The sequence below is a fragment of the Mus pahari genome, chromosome 9, assembly GCF_900095145.1.
Source record: "Mus pahari chromosome 9, PAHARI_EIJ_v1.1, whole genome shotgun sequence".
Taxonomy (NCBI): domain Eukaryota; kingdom Metazoa; phylum Chordata; class Mammalia; order Rodentia; family Muridae; genus Mus; species Mus pahari.
In genome coordinates, this window is record NC_034598.1 from 78,613,663 (window position 1) to 78,638,786 (window position 25,124).

Genomic DNA, 25,124 nt, shown 5'->3' on the forward strand with positions numbered 1-25,124 from the left:
TGGTCTAAGTCACTGAGATCTGCCAAAGCCTTTCAGCTTTGTAAGGATCTGAGCGCACTCAAAGTTTCAGCAAGGCCACTAAAGTTCCTGCAGAATCAAACTTTTCCTTAACTCTCCCTCAAACTTAGTTTCTGTCTGGCCCAGTGAACTGGGATTCAAACATAGCCCCCATGAACTGGGGTTAAAACACAGCTCTTCTTATTTCTAGTTCCCCCAGTAGCATCTTCCCCTCCTCTATGGCCTGCCAGCCCCCTACTGTTTGTGGCAACCTCAGATGGACATAGCTAAGTGTTCTGAATGGACTCGGTATACAGATATATGGCTTGGGTATAGAGAAGTCAGTCCTGTAAGTCAGTACTGTCTTAAGTTATACAGCCTTTGCCTTAAGGAGGATGGGAAGTTACATTACTGAATTTTTCTGCTTCCATAGCAGTCTGACTGATCTCATCCAGTCCTATGTCCCACTTCCTCACAAGCCGTGCTGTGACAAGCACATTCATTGCTCACTTCAATGTCATTTCTCATTTCACAAGTTCAAATGCTGAGGGTTTTTTGGTTTTTGGTTTTTTTCTGATCACCATAGCTTTTTGGTACTGAACCATTGCAAAGGCCCCCACCTGCACATTTGGATCAAAAACTGCCCTTTTTTCTATTATAGCTCCAACTTGAGGGTCATCTTCTGCTGCTTTTACCACATCTCCCTCATCCTCTCTTTAATCTAATTCCCTTGCCAAATCAGAGGCTAACACAGAGGCTGCTGCTGAACCTTCCTTTCTTGTTGCAATTGCTTCTCTACACAAACAAATTCTTGCCCCTTTACACAAACCAGTTCCTGCTTGGTCAGTATCTCAGCCTCAGGTGCGTTTCCAACTACACACAACAGTGACTTGGCAACCTCTTCCACTGTCTGCCAACAATCTCAACTTTGGTACCCATTCTCAAAGACTGAGAAATGTCCTCTAACCCTTTACTGTTTTCAGGGCATCTCCATATTCATGTGTTGTTCCCACACCCATCAAGCAGACATGCCAACCCATATGACATAGTCAAAGAATGGCATCCTGGGATTCCTCCTGTAGACACTCCTAATCCTGATGTCTCAGCCTTAGTTGCATGTTTCCCTTCCCATAGCCAGAACTGGCACAAATGCATAGTAACACACACCACACAGGGAAGGAACAGTGAATCAGAATTTCCTCCATGAATGCTCCCCTCGGGCTATTCTGCAATAACCCCAGTTGCATGCTTTGCTATCCATAGCCAGGATCACATACATACTCATTCCTCCCCAAACTCGTCTTTGGATGTGTTGAGATCCTGTTTGCACACCAATTATGTTATATAACCAAACTTGTCCTGAGGAGACAGTGGTATGTACTGTATTTGGATCCCAGGGCTATGGAGATGGCGATGAGTAAATCTATCTGATCTCAGCTGCCACCCAGGCAGCTGAGATGACCAACAGGCCAGTGAGAAACTCTGTCTCATAAAAATGAGGACAGTGCTCAAGGAACAACACCTGACATTGTCCTCTGGCCTCCTTGGGCACACAAGATTATGAATTAGGGAAACTGGCAGCACCACAAAATGATCACACACCATCAGAAAAATGGCACTGATAGATTTGCTCACTGAAGAACTTCCACAAGCCTTGATCGTATACAGAATTAAGTGCAATAATTGAAGTCTATCTACATAGTGGTACCATATGGACTTCAAGAGCTTAAATACTGGTAAGATCTAATAAAATATGGAAACCAAAGGAAAAGTGCTGGCTTCTAGAGTGTACTTGGATGGCGTGTCAGCTAAAATCCTTTGCAATTTTAGCAGCTGCAGCCTTGGGTTCACTGTAGTGCAGTGCATTTAAAAGCAAGTGTGGATTATGCATGCTGTAACTCATTCCAAGTACATTTCTGTTTTTATGAGTTCCCTCATTTGCTTCCCAAATTTCACACAGCTTTGTTTCTGAAAAAAAAAGAAAGAAAGACAGAAAGAACGAAAGAAAGAAAGAAAGAAAGAAAGAAAGAAGAAAAGAAAAAGAAGAGAAAAGAAAAGAAAAGAAAAGAAAAGAAAAGAAAAGAAAAGAAAAGAAAAGAAAAGAAAAGAAAAGAAAAGAATGTCTCTGGAGAGCAGTCGTCTGACCGCATAGTGTCTAGACATTTAGAACTTAATTTCATGAGGAATTCAGAAGAGTTTGACCCCAGAAAGCTATAAGAGCTTCTGAAACATTGTATGGTGAGTTCAGAAGGTCAGAATGCTGATCAAAATCCAGAAAGCAGAGGCCACCATTCACGTCGTGTCAGAGGGGAGCAAGGACTCAATCACAAACGTGGCTGGAGGATACTCGTGCTGTATTCTGGCAGAGATTCTGACTCTATTCTGCCCACGTCCTGAAATTTTAAGTAGAAATTCAGAAGTGGGGTAAACTGTTGGCCAGTGGGAAAGTCAAGAACGTCTGCTGCCCACTGTGTTTGTGGGGCTTTAGAGTGAGAACTCAGTGTCTTCTTCTATCACACTCCCTCTGCCTTATTGATTGCCTTGACACCAGGTTTCTTATTTAACCCCAAGCTCATTGTTTCGCCTGATAGGCTGGCTGGCCAGTGAGCTTCAGGATTCATTCTTTGTACCCCTCAGTGCTGGGGCCCCAGGCATGCACAGCCATGGATAGCTTTTTATACAGATGCCTGGTGTTCAAACTCAGGTCCTTATGTTTGTGTCAAGTGTTCTTGCCCACTGAACTGTCTCACTACATCCCTTAAGAAGACTTCTGCATGATTTTTTTTTTCTTCTTGTTGTTGTACTATGTCATTCAGTGTTGCATGTGATGGACATTCCTCTGTTGCATCTCTAACTGGGGTGCCCCTAGGTTTCATCTCCAATAGGATTATACCCTATGGCTTGAAGTGTCAGTATTTTCCTGTTTAGCACACTGTCACATGCACTGGCTAAACCAGTTATGCTCCACGCATCTGAAATCAGGCTGTAATGTGTTATTTCTTTTACATTTCTCTTCATCTTTTTGACACAGACATTATTTATTCTCTAATTTTAGCATTTGTAGGGGAACAGCAATAAACACAGGGGTTTATTCTGTTGTATTTCAAAGAAAATGGTGTCAGGCCAACATTTAATCATTAAGAAGGTTGCCAGACTAGGGCAATAAAACAATATCGGGTACTGCAGAATAGTAGCGTCTTGTGACAAATTTCCACGAAGTTAGTGGATTCTACACAGTACACATTTAGGCTATTGTGGAACTATAGGTCAGAAATCTCCTGACAGTGTCCCTGGGCTGGTGGGGAGAATCTGTCTCGCAGCTCTCTTCACTTCTAATTGTCATCTGTACCCCTTGACTTGTAACCCCATCCTCTGTCCTCAGCACTTCTTCAAGTCTCATACTTCTCCTCTGAGTCTTCTTGCTTTTCCTTCTCCTGAAAATATTGTCGACTGAATTCAGCTTGTCAGGAAATCTAAGATAAAATTTCCTTTTTAAGGAACCTTAGATGGCCAGGTATCAAGTGCACACCTGCCAGCCAGCCCTAGGGAGGCTGAGGCAGAAGGACTGGCATGTGTCTGAAACATGAATGGGCGGCATAATGAATTCTAGTCCCCTCTGGGCTACTGGGTGAGAGCATAATAGATGAACGTAGAGGAGGACCAGGAGAAGGGACAGGAGGAGGATCAGGAGGAAGGAGAAGAGGAGGATCAGCAGGAAGAGGAGGATCGGGAGGAGGGAGAGTAGGTGGAGAAAGAAGAGGGAAGGTTAGAAGGTGGCACCAGAGAGGGTCCCCACCTGACACTGAATCCCCTGTCCTCTAACTGTGAGCCTTTTAGAACTTTGGGCAATGACTTTATCTTGCCCATAAGCCACCAAATATACGGGGATTTGTGTATCATCCCGAAGAATGCATGACCTCATGATAAGCATGCTCGACCAGTGAGATGCCTGGCCCGTCTTACCGCTATCACTGTCCAGCTCCATCCTGACCATACGCACTGGATTCTCATCAGTGTCTAGGAAGAGATGAAACCGTAGGAAAGGAAGAATTTTCATGTTTAAAATACACATGGCTTGCCATGCATAGGGAATGGAGTACTTCCTTAATAAAGTACTATGTTAATAGAGAAAATATATATATATATATATATATATATATATATATATATATATATATCACAAAGAGTACTTCTTTCTAAAAAGCCAGACAAAAAAGTATAATGTATTTATATAGAGAATGATTTAGTCTTTACTTTGTGATCCAAAAGGCAATCTAAGCTCCCAGAAGCCCTCGGTCTTTTCTTTCTAGATGCAGTGAATGAAGACAACGCAGACTTCTTCATCTGCTAGCACTATTTGGAGGAACATACTACTGAATTAATTGAATAATAAAAGTTCTTATGTTAAAATTACTTATTACAATCCTATAAGGGTGTGGTGGTACATGCCTTTAATTCCAGCACCCAGAGGGCAGGGGTAGATGGATTTCTGAGCTCAAAGGCAACCTTGTTTATATAGAGTATCCTAGGCCAACCAGTGTTATTTAGTAAGACCGTTGTCTCAAAAAATAAAACATAAAAAGCAAAAATTGTTATAATTTCATGTACTAGTGATTTCTCTCATCTCTATCAGCATCAGTAAATGTCTTTTGTGAAGGGCTCAATAGTGAATAGTGCTGGCCTCGTGGGCATCCCTGCAACATGCAAGTCTTCATTCTGCTCTGCTACACAGCTGCAGAAAAAACATAAACAGATAATACCTAATTCCCATAATGAGCAGGAGGCTGAATTTGACCCAAGCCTAGAATTATCTGACCTATCTTTATGCAGGCAGCCCCCAAATTTCTCCTGTGTTTTCAAATACTTACAGTATAATTATAAATTAAAATTTTTTATTTCTAATGTTGGTGCTTAATTCTAGGAAAGCTAAAAGGAAATTCTGAATATCTCTCTAGAGTAGATGAGATGACCACCAAGTATAGTTTAAATGTCTCTTCTGTCTTTTGTTCTCCAAAACACATTCTCTTCATTCTAGTTCTCCACTGTATTTTTTGAGGCAGGGTCTCTCATTGATCCTTGAGTTTGTCTATTTGCCTAAACTGGTTGGCCAACCATCCCAGTGTTCCCCCTGTTGTACTCTGTCATTTGGGGATTACAGACATATTATTGCCCTTCACACAGATGATCCAGGGACCAATTTCTTATCTGTACACTAGTGTAGTTACCTGCTGGGCCATCTCTGAAGCCCCTTGTCTCTATTTCTCCCCCCTCTGTCATTTGGCCTGCATTTTTTCATTAACTCAGCTGCACTCTCCCAGTGGTCTTAGATAGGAGGTCTCTACTTTTATGGTCTGCTCTCGGTTCTACCTGCCCATTGCTACTTGCTTTCTCTTTCATAACACAAGGTTGAACACCTCTTAGCTCAGGAGCAAGCTACTCCTGACCGGCTCAAACCAAAGCATTCTGTCAAAGTCTCCAATCACCTGGACCTACTCTGCTTTGTCAGACATCATTACCCACCTCAGGCATCGTATTCCAGCTGTCGGATGCAGCACACACCTTGCTTTAGCTTCATGCTTTCCGTTCTTTCCCATCCAGACTTGCTTGTGTTGTGTGCTTACGTGTCAGTCTATAATCACACTGGCTGTCATCACCATCTCCTCCGTTGAATTAACCCTATTCCACATGCCTAATCACTTAGATACCATCTTAAATGTAGAAAATATAGGTCATTTTCATTACTTTGTTTTTCTTACTAAGACTAGGTCTCACATAGCCCAAGCTACTCTTGAACTTGCTACATAGCTGAGATGACCCTGAACTCCTGTTCTTCCTGCTTCTACCTCTTGCACACTCAGATTGCACGTGCACACCATTATACCACCACACCACACCCCTTTTTTGTGCTACCGGTAATTGAACCCATCTCCAGCTTGCTTTTTTGCAAGTGCTCTACCAGTTGAGCTCCACACCTAGTCCTGAGCATTTCCATTGTAAAGAGAGTTATGTACAAATGCCCTAGCATCTCTGGCTCCTGTTGCCTCTCCTTCTTTGTCTAGCACCAGCACTTCTTCCTTGGTTTCGCTCATCTCTTGGTGCTGGTGTTTTTCCCTTCCAAGCTGGAACAGTGAGTTTATAATATGTCACGCCCTGCCTACCCTGCTGTTTTTGTTATTGCCTTAGTTCTTTTATTTCTTTAGGAACAGTTCATCCCAACCCATGTACACTTAGGTTTGTAAAAGGGACTTTGTGACAGGCCTCATTAGAATATCCTCTCAAGCTTAGTGAATGTGAAAACATTTCCATAGCTAAGAGTGATGTGTCTGCCGTACAAATGTACCAGCTAGAATTAGCATAAAATCGAACACAGAAACTGTTTGTGGCAACGACGCTTCAGAAAACCTAATGATGAATCACATTGATCTCCATCAATTGTGACTGGGTTTCATCAGCCAGGGAGGCACCCTAGTGCACAGAGGAAGACGGATGTGAGTACCACACTGCTCTGGCTTAGAATCTTGTTTACATCCATTACTGATGAGGCTTAGTGGAGCTACTGAATTTCTCAGAGCTCGGTAGAGATTGCCGTCTCTGCCTGCATTAGATGGAACTCTTTGATAGCAAGTGGCAGAAATAGAAATCAAAGTAGCTTTTCCAGAAAAAAAAGGTACTAATGGGCTCGTGTAACTAAAAACATCCAGTGCCTTAGGTGTGACTGGATTCAGGGGCTCAGAGAATGAAGTTACATGGCAGGTTCCAGTTTCCAGTCGAGCTGTAATCTTACCCTCCCCCAAAGGAGACATTGAGACTGCACACGGCAACAAAGCAGGCAGTCAAGAGCTTACACTGAGCAAGCAAGAGAGTCAAAGCATCCTTTTCGCCAAGAAAGCATCCTGACGCAGCCACTGCACCACTGCAGCAGCCTGGGGCTCGCATCTCTCCTCTCATCGTTGGTTACTCTCTACCCCTTGGTGGATTGTCCACGTTAGGCACCTTTTGAAACACAGAGTGATTTTCTTAGAAACTCGGTGCACTCAGAGTTCTGTGTGTTTCAAGTACATACATAAGAGGCAAGAACATGTATGGCAACTTAGATACCACAAAGTGGCAGGTTTGTTGGGGGCCAGGGGCAAAGAGTAGCAGCATTCCACATGTTCCTTTGGCTCCATTGAAGTAGTCTGAGCTGACCTAACTAGAGTAGGTCACTACATGCTGTTTGTTTGTGGTTGTTGTTGCTATTGTTATTGTTTAGTTGGTTGGTTTGGTTTCGTACCACAACATTTCAAGGCCTTAAGCCGTCCCAGAGGAGGAGATCATCAGTAACTATCTTTATCCCTTATTTTGGAGATGGTCTTGGTCAGTCCCTCCTGAGATCCCTGCCTAACAAAAGACCAGCAATCTTTACAGATAAGTCATTGAAATGTAGTTGTGGGAAGGTCACCTATAGTTAAAGACAAAAGATCTCTTTGCAACTCTGGACTCCAGAGGGAGATCATGTGAAGTCACACTTTTCAAGACTCTTTTGGCCAGGAGGACCACTGTGACAATTAAGAAATGGAGTGTTGAAGTGGATGCTCACAGCCAGCTATTGGATGGAACACAGGGTCCCCAATGGAGGAGCTAGAGAAAGTACCCAAGGAGCTGAAGGGGTCTGCAACCCTATAGGTGGAACAACAATATGAACTAACCAGTACCCCCTGAGCTCGTGTCTCTAGCTGCATATGTAGCAGAAGATGGCCTAGTCAGCCATCATTGGGAATAGAGGCCCCTTGGTCTTGCGAACTTTATATGACCCAGCACAAGGGAAGGCCTGGGCCAAGTAATGGGAGTGGGTGGGTAGGGGAGCAGGGGTGGGGGGGGGTATAGGGAACTTCCGGGATAGCATTTGAAATGTAAATAAAATAATAATAATAATAATAATAATAATAATAATAATAATAATAATAAAGAAATGGAGTGTTCAGACAAGCAGCGTGAAGGCCAAAGTAAAGGAGTGTCACAGACCCACTTCGCCATACGAATGCTGATGGATTGCTGCGGGGTGGAGGAGCCATATTTCTCCGAAGAGAAGCACGTACTCAGGAGTATTGGTGTGCTGAGCCTGTCCAGAGCAGAGGCAGCCATGGTCCTCCATTGGACCATGCCTGCTTGAACTGGCCACACGGTCTCTCTTCTCCTACCCTCTCTTGTCTTCCTGTCTCCTCCTTTCCCCTACTTCCCCAACCCATTTTCTCTTCCCCTCTCCTCCTCTGATTTCCTCTGTGTCTTTTCCCCTCTCTGGGTTACATCAGTGGTTAAATAGTGCAACATACATAAAATTACCAACAGCTAGTAGGAAAACACTTCTTTAAACATATCACCACGTCTTCTGATCTTTCATCATTTAATTGACTAAAGTACATGTTGTTCAATAGTGACTAAGATCTACTCTAAGCATGCTTTTTGAAACAAGAGAGATGAAATCTTGTTTTCTCTAAGGTCTCTTTCCTCCAACAACACTACAGTCCCTGCAGAGGGTTGTGACTCTGACTTCCTTGGGGGTCCATTGTTTATTAATAGAATGTAGGAAGGCGACTGTAACCCACTGCTTCTCAGTAAGTAAACCAAATGCTGTGGTAGGAAAGATGCTGGTCTATGCTCACTTCTATTTCTATTCAAGAAGTTTCCTGTTTGTTAGTTTCACAGTCAGCAGGTTAACAGCCATCAGTTTAACACTAAGAACTGTTCTTTTTTTACACAAATGTAGAAATCTTCAAACCAACACAAAGGAAATTAAGGTTTTTTTTTTTTTTTGCTTCATGTTACCAACTTAAGAAGCCGACTGATATCATGACACACTAGTTCCATAATATTAGATACCTGATTTACTCCTGCCTTTCTGTTTCCACATTCTCAGAGTATAATCCCATCTTATTTTCTCGAGAAAGCTGCCAGAGTTCTACCATCTCCACAATTCGGGCTGACAAGAAGGAAAAACGAAGTGCAAAGTTACTAATTTGATTTAATCTTCTTAGAAGTAAGCGTTTGTTTCCGCCGCTCCGCGCCACTCCACGCTGCAGGAGGCAAAAGGAATTCAGTGAGCAATGAGCAGGCTCTGTCACATCTACTCTAGCAACATTTCTAAGATCTTCATCCCATGGAAGTTTCCAGTCTTTAAAGAAAAGAAAAATCTGAAAAGCCATTGTGAGACCAGAACTGTCATGTGTGTTTGGCTTCACGGTACAATGCACAAAGAAATCAAAGCTTCGATGGCGATCACACCTTAGTTCCAAAGCCTGAGTCATCCAGGGTAACTGTGGGCTCTGTGACTGGGAAGGAAACCCTTTCAACACTCGGCTAGGTGCCCATGCTTGTGCCTTTGCTCAGCATCCTTCTCACGGCTTCTCTATCTCCCTCTGTACCTACCTGGTTAACGATTACGTCACCATGGGCAACGGCTGGCACGTGTATCTGGGAAGCAGATTGAACATTAAGTAGGCACTCATTTCAATGGACTCAAATATACCTTCTGATCTAGTAGCTGTCAGATTTGCCTATAGCATCGGCTTGCTTAAAACAGGAGGGTGGCTCACTTTTACCACTACTTGCTTGAGTTGAGAAACTGCCACTGTGATTTTGGCAGTCTTCAGTAACTCCCTTTCCTTACTGCCTGTTTCAATTCTCCGTGTTCTTTTCTGTTTTTAGGGCCACCTTAAAGACAGTCTTCAAGCAGCTCACACATGGCCACAGACCTCAACATTCTGTCCACTCCCCGGATGCACTCGGCATTTACCATGGATTGTTCCATGTGGTTATTCTCTTTCTCTGTTTGTGTCTCTTGTCTCCATAACTGAATTTAGGGACACCAGAGAGTAAGGAAGTGTTATCGGTAACTGCATCGGAACACCTGGCATAAAACTGGCTTCAGTGAATTACCTATCAATACAGCCAATCAATGAAGATCAAATACCGGGCCAAGGCCAGGGTTTCTTAATTCCCATCCATCTCACCCAAAGGGTCAAGTGTAGTTCACAGGCAAGCAGACACTGAGCCTACAGGTAATCAGTTCAGTAAGGAAACCAAGTTTCTCCTGCAACAGCTGTGAAACAGGCAGAAGACCATGATAGGTCTCGATGGGAGGGAGGTTTAATAGCTTGACACAGGAAGTAACTCTGAGCACAAAGCTCAAAGTAATCAGATAAAAAGACTCGAGACAGAACCTGCCTGGCATTTATATGCTTGCTAACAAAAGCCCCGGGACCCAACCAGGCAGCCTTTGTTACTGATTTCTCAGTGTCTCCTATAGTCCATATGTAGCCTAGGATGACCTTATACTCCTGGTCCTCCTGTCGCTCCTTTCTTGCAGTTCTGGGATTATAGGTGTGTGCTACTATACCTGCCTCTGAATCCATCGGTATTCTACCAGGAGAGGTGGGAGAAGTGTCCTAACAGAGAAGTTTGCAGCATCTTCTTTTGCTATCATCATCATCATCATTATTATTATTTAAAATTTTTATTGAAAACATGTTTCCATACAGTGTACCAATATATTCTGATCAGTTTCCCCTCCTTCATTTCCTCCCAGACCCATCTCCCCATCCACGCAACTCCATGCCCCCCTCTCTCTCTAACAAAGACAAATAAAAAAGCAAACAAACCAGAATTGAAAAAAGTAAAAGTATGAGAAATACACACACATGCACACATACACACACACATTCAGATACCATAATGTATAAGCAAAATACCAGTAATGAAAAAAATCCCAAAGAAAACATGAGACAAAGAGCCTCCAACACACTGCTGAGTTTGTTTTGTGTTGGCTATCAACTCTCGGGCAGGGAGCCTGTCCTTACCTGTGCTTTATATACCTTGTGAGATTCTCTTGAAGAAACTGACTTTTCCTTTCCAATCAGTTGACAATTATTAATTTCCAGCTTCTGGGGTAGGGATGGGGACTCATGTCTTCTTCCCTTCTCAGTGCTGGGACCCCATCTGGTTTGGTCCTACTGAAGGGTAACATGTTGTTGTCTCAGGAGCATCCTACATCCCCATCACCACATGAACTCTGCATCAGACTGAGGGAGGAAACAGAATTCTATACGAAATAAGATGGGAAGTCTTGACCCTAAGGATGCCAGCATGGGCCTTCTCCCATGTGAAGGCTCATGTGATTTGGCGAGGCTCAGCCCGACCAGTGTAAATGAGTGGAATCCTAGCAATGCAGACTAGGAATGGGAATGTCTCAATTGAAGGATATGGGGAACCAGTACACGGTGTGTAGCTCAGGTTCAGTGTGGAGGCATACTACTCATGCACAACCACATTCTTCCAATTGAGAAAACCTGTCATGTGTCCACACGTCTCCTCTCTGCAATAGGGAGAACCCATCCCTCACAAGTCGTCAGCATGAGGAGGCAGATGAATCAACACCCTAAACCTCCCTACAGCTTCTCCAGGCCCATATGTGTCAAGAAGTCAGCAAGGATTGTCCAAAGGTCAGCAACATCCATGTCCTCATCGATGAGAGAGTGCAGCTACATCTTTGCATTGTTGGCAGAGTGGCAGAGCTTGAGAGACGAGGTTCGAGTGTCAGGGACTGAGAGAGCATGTTCTCCCAAAGGTCACATGCAGGACTGCTGACTTCTGATTCCAGTGGGATGTTGTCAGAGGTGGGACCGGTGGGAAGTCCTTAGGTGAGATGACATCATGAGGGTGAGGCCTTAATGACAGAGCAGCTCTGTAACAATAGCAAGAAAGAGCCCTCTTATGGCAAGGGAGGACACAGTCAGAAAGCAGTTGTTTGCAAATCAGAATGTGAGTCCTCTACCAGGTCCTGACCCAGCTTCCAGGACTGCACAGACACACTTTCTGTTGTTTAAGTGTCTGGTTAGTTAAGGCTACACCTATTGAGGAAAAAAAGAGACACAAAGGCAAGAAGGGGAAGAGATGGAGAGGGTAAAAGAAAAGAGGAGAGAAAAGAGGTTGAGATCAATGGCTATCCACAAGTAATTACAAAGAAATGGATTTGCCTTTGGGTGCTGGTTACAAATTCCTTTACTCAGTCAAACTTAAATGCTCAGCACATTAAGAATCTTAGGGAATAGAATTAGCTGGAGGTAGTGTGGCTCTGTGGTGTGACAAGGTTCCAGCTGCACAGCTATGAGAGTTCCCTCATTCTGTCATCCACCGTACAGGCTATTGTCCTCAGACTTATATAGGCCACCACTCCAGTTTACACACAAAGACATTATGGCACCCAGAAAAGGACTTGGGACTGCCTTTCTCTGTGTCTCTCTCTTGGGCAAACAGCTAACTCAAACATCTTTGCAGAACCAGTCTCAGAGGCAATGCCCACTCGGGGCCGAGTGGAAAGGGCCTGGCAGTCTCCCCACACCTGACTGACCAGAGAATAGAGAAACTCTATCCCTAGGCCTTTCCTAGTTGATTACATAGAGAAGATTAGCATGCTTCTACCAATGCATCCTCCATGTACTCCCTGATTCCTGATTCCTGAGATTCCAATTGCCACCATTCACGTCTGAGATCCATGAGGTTCCTTCCAAAGAAGCCCAAGCTTAAAATTCTGATCTATACGTGTGGCATATCAAAAGCAACCTACCCAATATTGGTATGATGGCATCGATAAGACTGAAAACATGGTCTGAACATGCTAGAGATTAAAAACTCAGTATAGGAAAAGACCTCAAAGTGGAGTCAGAACATTGGTGCTGGAATCTTACATCTGTCATTTTCTTTGAAATAAAACCTCACCTTCAAACAAAACCTCAGGCTTCTTTTTTCAAGGAATCTCTGTGGGACTAAATGAGATGGTATGTGTGAAAGAAGGAATTTCATACCCCACTGTGGGTGCAAGCCTCTTACCTATTACAATCAACCTTTGAATTCTGCCCCTCTGACATAGCTCAACATGTGTGTCATCGGGACACAAACGCACAGTTACAAGGTTTGTTTTTCTTTAAGCCAGCAGAACAACTGGTTGTTACCAGATCCCTGACAACAGTTGGACATACTTGTTCTTTAAGTTAAATGAAGAGGTTTGGCAGCCTATAAGTGTAGCCTGAAGTAGAGCAATAGGAGAGAATTGTTTTCTTTGGAGAGCGTATAATTTCAACAGAAAGGCAACTTTACACATTTTATGTATTTTGAATGTCTCTGTTAAATGCAAAGTGAATATAATTGGTTATGAGTTGTCTTGCCCATGGCTACAAAGCACATTAAACTGCAGAGTAAAAATCCTTCAAAATCTATTCACACTCTTGTCACAGAGTTCAGGCCTTCTTGTGTTGTTCTGCCTTAAATATATTTTGAAAAGCATATATAGTCTCTGGACTTAACAGTTGTTTCTTCCAAATGGTAAGGATGGGTGTAACACATCTGTGACATCCAAATAATCTACCCAGCCACAAATCACTACAGATGCTACTGTGGGTGTTCATATACAGTCACTAGCATGGAAACGAAGCCTGGGAAGAGGCAAGTGAATGAGGAGTCAGTGGTAGGAGAAATACATCACCATTGATGTCCTCCATGGATTTAATGCCTTGCAAAGTAGCGCTTGCGGGGGATTCAGAGACAAAAAGCTGAATTCTTTCCAATTTATCTGCCAGAAACAATCACTGTGGCTTGCTATGATTGCTCAATGACCACAGTGACATTGCTTATGTTCCTGGTATCTCTTCACTTGGGAATTAAGGTGCCAATATATAAAATACAAAGTCCCAAAGAGGAGCTAGGAAAACGCTAAACATCTGGGCTCACTGTGTGTCTGGGGGAAGAAAGCTGCTTCTTCCTTCCTTTTCGGAGTTTTAAAATATGTTCTAATTGAAATAGAACTATATGGCTCTCTCTCCTACTTCTCCTCCTTAAGACCCTCCCAGCCATCTTCCCTAGAACTCCTCCTTCCATGAAATCCCCTTCTCAAGTTCATAACTTCTTTTTCCTTGATTTTTATAGTTATTACACATACATACCTACATCTTACATGTATGTGTGTTTGCACACACATATGTACACACACCTTGCTGAGTCAATGGATGGTGTGTGTGTGTGTGTGTGTGGTTTACCACTTAAGGGCTGACTACACTGAATTGGATAACCAACACGGGAGCTCATTCTGAGAAAGGCTGATCCTCCTTCTCCTAACGGTCATTAGTTCCCTGTAGTTCTCTGTCTAGAGAGTGGTCCCAGAGCATATTTCTCTCTTCCTTGTTAATATGTCTATCAGTGTTGTTATTGTTCTTGCCTTGATTGTGAAGCCATTTCTGGGAGACACTCTTTCATAGAAGAGTCCTGGTATTTTCATTTTGACCATCTTTCCATGCCCTCTTCCACGATAATACCTGTATCATACATGGATGCAGGAGCTGTCATGGAGATTTATCATGCATGGATGCAGGAACTGTCATGTAGAAGTATTAATTGGAGTCTGGCTCTCCACAATCTCTTGATCTTTGCATCATATCCAGTGAAGCTATTTCTAAGTATTAAACATCAGCTAGTTCAGTTAAAGATTAGAAACCAGGAAAAAAAGAAAAACTTCCCAAATGGTTCGTGGGCAACTTAGGAAAGGCCTTGGAGAAGTAGAGAAGCATTTATACAATGAAAAGTTCTGTTTGGGAAGCTCAACTCAGGAAAGGATGTTATATCTGTTACTAAAATACGGTTTGACTTCCAAAAGCAAGAGTGAAGATCTGTGACTTGGTAATTGTGTGGGTGCACAGTTACTGTAACACAGTCACTCCCAGAAAATGGGGAGCCACTTCTCTGTGCCTAACCCTTCAGAACACCTTCACTCAGCACATGCTGGGCAAATGTTGTGGAGGCACTTAGCTCAAACGTCACTTAGACGTTTAAACTGGAACTTCTTAAGCCAAGAAATGAAATGTTAAACAAGGGAGAGAAAAGGAACTTCAGTTAATAAGATTTCTCCTTTCATAGGAGTGGAAATCATGTCAACCACTAACACCTTGAGAAGACATAGAGACTCCCAGTGCCATAACATCCTTGCACCCACAGCACAACACTGACCTAGCTGGGTGACAAATCAAAGGATGTATCAGCTGACAGCTTCTATACAGATACGATCATGTGGTTGGCCATTAGACAGTCACACTGCCCTGGGTGTGAAAAACATTTCCACTGGTCATAGATCTGACAGGAAACTCCTTGATGCCATAAACATGTGACAATAATTGACCTGCAACCCGGGACTTTCCGAGATACCTATACTCCAGTAGTCCTCAGAAAACAACCTGAGTTCAATTGTCTCAGTCTTAGAGGTTGTTAAGTGACTGAAGTGTTTTTCAGTTAACGGTTGCAATTTGTGCCCACAGCATGTGAAAGCTCAAATCTCCCCCTATACTCTAAACTACATATGTGTGTATCTGCATATTTATACATACATATATAGTGTTTAAACTTATACACACTCAACTAGTGCCATATTTGTTCCTACCATTAAGCAAGAGCAGAGATGTACTGTGGGGCTTTCTACCTGGATGATGATCGCTGCTGGCAACCTGCACACACGGTTCTTAACCCTTGCCCTGCCACCTGGAAAGACATACTGAGAACGCAATGCTCCTGCACATGCTCACAGATAGCACTTGGTCATGACAGTAACAGCTGAGAATTTATTACAGCTTTATTCTAGCTTTCCTTAAGCAATAGTCATATCCATGTGTTAATTCGTGGGAACAAAGTGACTTGTCAAATCGCAGTGAGGTTGATACCCAGATGCAAGGATAAGGCTGCGAGCTGAGAGGCCAAATGAGAGCAGAGGAGTGTGAGGTTGGAGACTGAGTGATGCATGAGAAGGGGGAATGATTTTAAGGCTTGTGGATTACAGACTACGCTACCACCTGTACTGTATAGTACTTGAACTTAGTTTAATATGGCTCCTGTATGTAATAGTCAACCCAAAGAGACCCATAAGACATGAACTCTGTCATGTGACACAATCTACAGAACAGAAATGATGCCAGGAAGGATGACAGAGCCCGATCCAGAAGTAATTGTGATCTGCAGAGCAATCTACATTGCGCCAGCCAGTACATCATTCTGCACAAAAAAGCCAAGGTACGGCGTGAGTACAGGCACTCGTCAGCGGCCGCGAGTTTTAAGAGTATTTGCACATAATGGGGTGCTATTTAGCCTAGAAAGAAAAGGAGATCTCTTCATTTGTGCTTACATGAAAGAACTAGAAGGATGTAATGCTGCATAAAAAAAAATTATACCAGGCACAGAAAGACAAATGTCACACACCCTCATTCACACATGGAATGGAAAAAATTAAGTTTACAGAAGACACAATAGATCAGGGCTGGGGTGGAGATAGCCAGAAAATATTGATCAAAGGGGAGCACAATTTCACTTGAACAGGAGGACTAAAGACAGGAGATCTACTGGGCATTGGATAAAACCCATAATTAATAATAGTTTTTTGTTTTTTTAAGTTGCTGGCAATAGAGAGGTTTTCATCATGAAAGTGCTAAGTATCTAAGGTAATATGCATGAGTGTCAGGTCACGTAGGCTTCCACAAAGCATGCATATTTTAAGCATCATGTACTCGATAAATATGTTCAATTTTGTCAATTAAAAATAATTGAGGTGCTGGAAGTATAGCTCAAGGAAGATTGCTTACCTAGTATGTTTGGAGACCTAGGTCTAATACCCAGCACAGAATGACAACAATAATAACTAATAATTAAGTATTCTGAGACAGTGCCGTGCTTTGAAGCTCAGGCAGTGCCTAAACTCATTTGTCCCCTCTCGATGTTTCTAAGTGCTGGGATTACAGGCCTGGCTGAAGCCTTTCAATGAAAAAGATATGGGGAGTTCCACCCCGTGCTCCCTTGGGATGGTGGGGGCTTCCTCATTGTAAGGAAGCTGACTCCAGGCAAGGCTGTGCCTCAGTTGCTAAGCAAAGCTCAGGCTGGGCTCTCTGACACTTCCTGACCTCCACCTCCACCCCTACAACGTCACATTATGCCCCAGTTGGTGGCCTTTATGTTCTGAGCAGGATCAGTGGTGGGTGTTTGTTTATTAAAGCATCTGTGATTGAGTCAGCAGGTGAGAAGGTCTAATTCTAGCTGCAACTGACCTTGAATCCAATGCAAAGGGCAACCTCCCTTGGTGTATCAGTTAACCCAACAGGAAGGCAGACGACGGGAAGGGTAAGCACGGAGGCCATTTATTCTGTTCAACTACCGCAGCTCTTCAGACAAAAGGAAGATGGTTAGTGCATAAGATTTCTGTCCATCTGTTCCTTGGAAATGTTGTCATATACAAATGAAAGGACCACTCGGGTCTTCCCCTGCCTGTGACATTGGCACCAGGACACGACCTCTGCACAATGGCCCTTGTTGAAGGCAGAGCCCCCAGGAAACCTGTCACCCCAAACAACTGTCACATTCTGTTGCGATCAGTCATAGGAAGAATGGCAGTGCCCTCCCCCCCCCCCAGCACTGGGGATGGGTTGATGGTCACAAGACTGAAAAGACCTTGCCTTGTCTGCCAACAACAGGGGTCTGTGCAGCTGCCCGGCCTAGGCAGCTGGGGCTGCTGGAGGGTCTTCCCGCCCACTTCCTGTGTCTGGCTTTGATTTCTTGGAGGGCAGATGGTCTTACTCCAGCCTCCTCCCCGGTTCAGCCAGATAAAAACAAGTCCAAAGCTACCCTTGCCTGTCTGTTGCTCCTCCGGCTTTGTGTCATTCCTATTCTGAGGTATCTGCATCCAGTTCTTTCTGTTTTAGAATGCTCTGGTAGGGAAGCAAAAGCCAGGAGGCAAAATGTGTAGATAATAAAAGAGAACCCCAAATAATTTTTGCTTGGAAATAACATATTCGAAGGCAGGTCTTCTTTTGTTGCTATTTGTTTTTTTGTTTTTTAAGGTAGGCTCTCATGTGGTTCAGGCTAGCCTCAAACTGGCTCTGTAGCTAAGGATAACCTTGAATTTACAGTCCTCCCATCTCCACCTCCTGAGTGTTGGGGATTACTGATAGGTGTCTCCATGCCCAGTGTATGAAGGATTAGGGATCCAATCCATCCTCATCTGAGTCTGGCCTGCCGGACTGCGATGGGGCCTGAGCACTGGGAGCTTGAAGAACTGCCCTGGTTACTCTAATCTGCAGCAGAGCTAGAGAATCTGACCCCTGCTAGGGGTTTTTCAAAGTTGACTGAGCATCAAAAGCCATGAGGGGAGACTAGGAAAGCTGAGAGCGCTCAGTGCCCTTCTTGCCTTGAAACTGAGTTGTGCTGGAGCCTGGGTATATGCAGTTTCCTCCCTCGCTCCGTCTTCCCTCTCTTGTTTTCCCCCTATTCTTCCCTCCCTCTTTCTCTTCCCTTCCAAGAATTTTATTGCTGTCTTTATCGCTAATACGTTGTCTTGTTTTTCCTGGTACATTTTTTTCATAGTTAACAACCACATCTGTTGGCGTCACGCAACATGACGGCTTGCTGTACGCACAGGTTGTGGAATGGCTCCGTTGAGCTAATGCGCATGTGTGCTGTCTCAGGCTTGCCTTGGCTCATTTCGCATCAGCGCCCCGCCCACACCTGCAGTACCTCCCTAAGCTGGGGTCCTAAGTCACATGCTGCGAATCAGCTCCCCGAACTGAACTGTCTGACTACACCAGCCCCCATCCCCGAGAGCTTGGCGCAACAATGCACTGCTGTTAACTAATTTGCATGTCTCTTTTTGGCACTAAAATCTAAGGATATTAGCTCCTTTAGAAAACAAAACAACAACAAAAAACCAAAAACCAACCAACTACCAACAACAAAAACACCATCTTTCTCTGGTCTTTCTGCCTTATGTGGCAGATGTTCAATTACTGGTTGTGCATTGAGTAAGTCAGGGATGGTTTTGACAGTAAAAGACAAGCACACAGGAAAGGTCCAGCGGTCTACGCATCTGATCTAATAACAGCCCCGCGTTTCAGAGCCTTCGTCTAGAGGAGGGGGGCCTGTGTCTTGGGATCTGGTGGGAGGGCTGGCATGGCAAAGCACTCGTCAGAACACCAGAATAAAAAAGGCTTTATGCAAAAGCAGATTGTATGACATTACATCAACAACTCTCCTTTTAAAACTGGCATTTAATGAGTATCTCTATCAATAAAGGCCTTTTAAGAGCTCTCCATAAAATGTTGTGAAAAACGAGAACGTTTAAAATCCAGGCCAACAATGAGCCCCATTCACACGGCTTCCTCACACGCTTTCTCCAGTGTCCTGGGCTCAAACAGGCTCACTTATTCTCCGCCGGCGAAGTTGGCACATGCTAACCATATTGATTGTCTGATTACAAATAGAGCCCGTGGCAATGAGGGCTTACAAGAGGAACCCATTTGTCCCTCTGGGTTATACATGGATGTCAGACTTAATACACGTTCAACCACAAAGCAATGGAACCAGGTAGGAAAGTGTGATTCCCAGGGAAATTAGACTCCTGGGCTGAACAATAAGTTCGTTGTTTCACGGGAACCTCGCGGAGCGATTCCAAAGAGATGTTTAAACAAGGGCTTACTAATCCTTACTAATTTCTAAAGTAGCTACCCTCCACGAGAGCAGGCTGTCTCTTGTTCTTCGTTGATCGATAGAACATTTAATAGCAACAATGTGAGGATATACAGCCAGAGCTCTTTTGGAGTCTAAAACCCAGAACTGGCAATGAGATATTTTGGCAGAGGGATAGAATTTGCATGGGGTGGAGTAGGGAGTCAATTGCTTTTATTTCTGCGGCCTTCTGCTCAGATGACCACCAGAAAGGCAGGTTTGTCCCTGTGATGCAGAAACCAGTCCATGGAATAGTACCCTGGTGCTATCAGTAATGATATCAGGGGAAACCCAATATGAGAACTCCATTGGGTATCTGGTCAAAAGGTTTTCACTGTAGCTCCGTGCCTCTCCGTGCCTCTCCGTGCCTCTGTTGCCTACCATTGGGTTGGATTTTCAGACTTAAAAAATGTCAAGATACTTGGATGTTGACTTTTTAAATCTAGTCTATCACTGTTGAACTATGTGTTCTACACCACTGTTGGCAAATGACCAATGGGTTGGATGTGATCCAGTTAGAGATTCTATAGGTTGTGCTTGGCTTTCCTGGGCGCTGCGGGGAATTCCAACCACTCAGAGGAGAAGGAGAAGGGGGCTTGAGGGGAGGGACTGTGTGCTGGGGGGGCGGGGAATGAGGAAGGGGAAGCAATAGGGATATGAATAAGGTGAATAAATTAATGGAAAAAAAGAAAAGTGAAATTTACTTAAAATAAAATTTACTGGTTATGCAGTTGGAATTTAGAGCCCTGAGTGTTGTCAAGCAGAAACAAGTTCCTGCAGGGGTCCACTGTGTATCTGTGGTTGATTTATTGACTAGTTGATTCTTACATTAGCACCACTACCTTCATAGCTCCCTCATCTCCACTGCATGAGAAAGCTGTAAAACACAGGAAGAACTGTCCTCAGCCCAGTTGGGCCCATGCCTAATGTGGACACGGAGGCCCATGGATCTTAGGTCTAAATGTTAGAAGGTAAGGCTTTGGAGTCTCAGTTGGCAGAGTGATTGTCGTGCAAGCACCAGGACCTGTGTCCAAAGCTGAGTACAGTCATATGCACTTTGTTGAGGGGGACACAGATCCCTGGAGCTGGCTAGCCAGCCAGCCCGGTTGAACAGGTGGACCCCAGGTCCCAGGCGAAGGCCGAGTTTCAAAAACCAACGTGACTATTCCTGAGGAACAGCATCTGAGTTTGACCTCTGACCTCAAACACATGAAAAGGTGTGCAAGTACCTGCGCACACACAAGCATACATACCACACATACCTGCACACGCCAAAATATTAGACAGTAGACATTAACATACCCGAAGCACACAGATGCTTAATAATGAGAATTTCTTCCTTTCCCTTCTAATGGCAAAAAATTTAAATGTAAAACCTATTGTTCTCATGTAATTTGAAAGCCTAAAAAAGATCAAAGATGACTGAATTTAGCGAACCTGTGTATGTCTGGTTATTCATGCCAAATATGAGTGATTAATTAGTAAAAAGCATCATGTATTTATTCCATGAAATTAACTTTGTCTTTATTCCAGTACTTCACATAATTTGATTCCATTATAATAATGTTCTAAAGTATTAAAAATTAACATACCATTAGTTCTGAAATGTATATTAAATGTGATTATATTATAATCAAAAGACAAACCAAAACCATCCTAGAATATAAAAACGTTACTTTTCATGTTTTCAGTGTTAATTTTTTTTTCTTCTCCAACATTCAAAGTATTTTATCAAAATAAAAGGAAAGTGAAAATTATAATTAAGAAGTGGCAAAAAGGGTGGTGAAAAGATGATTAAATAAAGCTTGGAATTCATTTATTCTCTACAATGTAATCAAATGTTACTAAATTATTTTTATAAAATGTAAACAAATCAGTTCTACAAGGCCAAATGTACTAGTTAGCACCTACTGCGAAGAGCACAGATGTGCAGCATACACTCCTCATATAAAGCAACAAGACCCATAGCTTGTTTTCATTTACTTTACCTGAGTGTTCCTACTCAAGACAGGTCAAGGAAAAGACCTAGATTTGGTATATGAACATGGCCAGGACTGGCAGGTGGGGCTAGTTAATGGTCTTTCCATGGGTAAGGCTCAAGCCTTGCACTTCTGATCTGGGTGGGTTTGAGTACCAGAGCAAGAACCTCACTCAGTAAGGAGCTGGATTAAGTACACCATACGCTGACATGTATGTGACCCCTGGCTAACAGTGTCTGAGCAGGGAAGGCAGGAATGGGACCTGTCATTCTGGTCCACAGGACAAGGTCCAGTGCTAAGCCATTGCCTAAAGCTGTCTGCAATACACACTTATTTACTTATTTAGAGACAAGATGATTCTTTTCTTTCGCAGTTTTCACTCCAGTTTACTGACTAGACAGTAATCAAACCATAAGGACTCCAGGTAAAGCTAGCCATTAATCTACATTACTATTTCACAATGCTGTCTTGGTAGGAGACATTTCAAATTACTTAGACATTCAAATCACCATGGCAGTCCCCTTAGTGCACTGATGGTCTTGCAAAACCACTAGAGAATAAAACTCGTGTGTTTGCTGTTCTGTGTTCTGTCAATGTGCCCTGTTACTCCCCCACCCCACCCCCCCGGTGCCATTTTAACTTCCTCATAGAGGTATGGGCCAGAAGAACAAGAATAAATTCTGACTCCATCTATACTGAATTAGTGACACATTCCAGATTTACCATAAGGAAGACTTACGCTTCTAGATTAAGTTTTGTGTTTAATCTTTTGTAAACTGTCATGGTTCAAAACGTAAGTCAAATTTACTTGGTTCTTTCTACACCTATAACATCGATAAAGCCCCCACACTTCAAAAAAATATTAAATTATACGTCTAACAAATCCAGTGTTAGAAAATGATGCAATGAGAATTAAGAACATTGCGGTTTCTCAGAGGAATGTGGCTCCCCCAACCTTTTTTTGTTGTTGTTGTTATGCACAGTTCTATCTCTAAGGTTGAGAGCAAACATGGCAGAAAACTGTCTTTCCCTAGTGCTGGTTGAGATGGTTAATCTTGTCAACTTGACTAGATTTAGAATCCCCACTAAAACTTACCTGTGGGTGGGTGGATGGATGAGGGTGTTTCCAGAAAGGCTTAGCTGAAGGGAGGAGGCAGGCTGGCCCTGAGCCTGAGCAGCACTCCTCCAGTGCACACACACACACACACACACACACACACACACACCCCACCCCCCTCACTCACTGAGTGGGAGCCTGGGAAAAACAAACAGAAGGGAGGGAGCTAAGGACCACCTTCATCTCTCTCTGCTTCGTGGCTGTGAATCTGGTGTGAGTAGTGCCTCGTGCTCTGGCCACTAAGGGTTCCCTGACACGAGGGCTTCAAGCCATGAGCCAAAATTAGTCCTTTTGCCCTTACGTCACTTCTGTCAATCAAATACAACAATAAGAAAAGCCACACAGTAGAAGAACATCAGATAGAAAGACCATAAACGTTGACTTAACTCACAAATCCATTTGAAGATGAAGAACATCAGAATGGTGAAACCGAGGCCCTTTTTATCAAAATCCGACAAACCTCGTGCACGTCTCAGGGTTATTTTCCCAATGTTGGTGGAAATGTGTGAAACTCTCATTCAGTTAGAACAGACAAGTCTCATTTCAAAAGTTCTGAGCATCCCACCTATCCGGAAAACACCAGGAACCACGGGTGGCCTGAAGCACCAGATCCCTGTGTCATGGGCTCTCTTGAGATAAATGGTTTTATTTATGGGCTTTGCTGAGATGATGTTTCACTTTAACTGATCCTAAACAGATTTTTCAGTCAGGAGATAACAAAAGCAGGATTTTTTTTTTTCCAGTTTTATGTTCTGATTCTGGCTGCAGCAAACAGTGAGTTTGTCAAAGAGAGGAAATGCAGGTTAACACTCCAGTTGTACACACATCGCTATCACCATCCCCATCCTCAGCCCATCCCCATCATTCACAGAGGAAGTACTTCATGGCTTGGAGTCACTATTACTGACTCTGCCTGCCTTGTCATCTGCTCGGCCCATGTTTTCATTTGGCTTCCAGCAATAATTGTGCTCTCCTCCCATTTAACTTAAATTGTCATGGGACAACTCTCCCCAAACTGAAGTTAAACATGAATTAGAGAGCAACAAGCTTGAGCCTGTGCCCTGGACTACCCGCTGCCAACCCTACCTGCCCTTGGGGGTAGGAGGTGAGGTGACATGGAGCAAGTGAGACTTGCTGCAGTAAACTCATCTGAAACACTGCTGCAAGCTCCTTTAATACCCTCCATCCAGGCCCTGTTGGTCCCAAGAAAGCATCTCTTCTAAACAGCAGTTCCCGATTGGCTGCCATGGTCTGCATCAGCAATCCTTGGTCTCCCAGGCAGTCTTCAATTTGGTCCTCCTGCAGAGGATGCCTTTGTGACTGTGAGGCCTCCTGGGTTTACATAGAGGTAGCTGCCACCCTTCCTCTTACAATAAACAACTTGAGAGTTTCCAGAAAATGTTCCCCAGGATTCCCAAGCAGTTCTAAGTTTCTGGGCCAAGAATGCCTGTGGACGGCGGGGTGGGTCCTGGCCTTGGAGGTAGAGATGTCTTGTTAGTAGCTGCAACCCTATGTAGCCTAGATCACTGCCTGTCGACAGTGACAGGTGTATGTTCCTCTGTGCCTCTTCATTTCTTTCTGCAGTATGGAAACTGAGGCCATGGTCTTGGCTGGGCCAGAAGAAGTGACTCTATCATGCTCTTTTTAATTTCAATATTAACTCTCACTCTATGATCAAAGTCATGAAGACGCCCTAATTCAACCTGCCATGATCATGGGCTCCAAACAGGAAATAAAATGTCCAAAGAAGGATGTTCTATGCAAATTACCCCTCAAAAAGTATGTACCCAATCTCCATCATGTAGAATGTTTTCTGTGTCCTTTGTAGTTAATTCCCATTTCCGATTAGAAAAAAAAAAATGACCTTTTTTTATTGTTGTTTGTAGGACCAGAGAAGATTATGTTGTCTTTTTTTTTTTTCAACCATCCCCCAAGTGGGATCTTAGCTTACCCACTGTTTTCTGTCCCACTCACTCACTTTTGTTTGGATTTGCCATGTCATTGCTTAAGCCTTTCCTTTCCTCTTCCCTTTTCTTGGCCACAGGGCCTCACTGTCGTGCAGCACTGGCTGACCTGGAACTCACTGGGTACAGTAGGTTGACTTCACAGAGATCTGTGTGTCTCTGCCTCCTGAATGCTGAGAGGAAAGGCTTTGCCCCCTGGATTTCATTCACTTAACTTTATTTTGCTACTAAATCGTATTTTACTGTGACTGTATCACAGATTGTTCATTCATATTCCTATTGGTGGATGTGTAGGGTTCTTTTTTTTTTTTTTCCTGTTTTGAATGATGCTGTCATTCTTGTTGGAGAATCTTTGTGGTCTTGTGTTTTTACTCCTCCTATGGGGTAAGAGCAGAAATACTGGTGATACTGTATATAGACCAGTGGTTCTCAGCCTTCCTAACACTGTGACCCTTTAATACAGTTCCTTATGTTGATGCGACCCCAACCATAAAATTAATTTCATTGCAACTT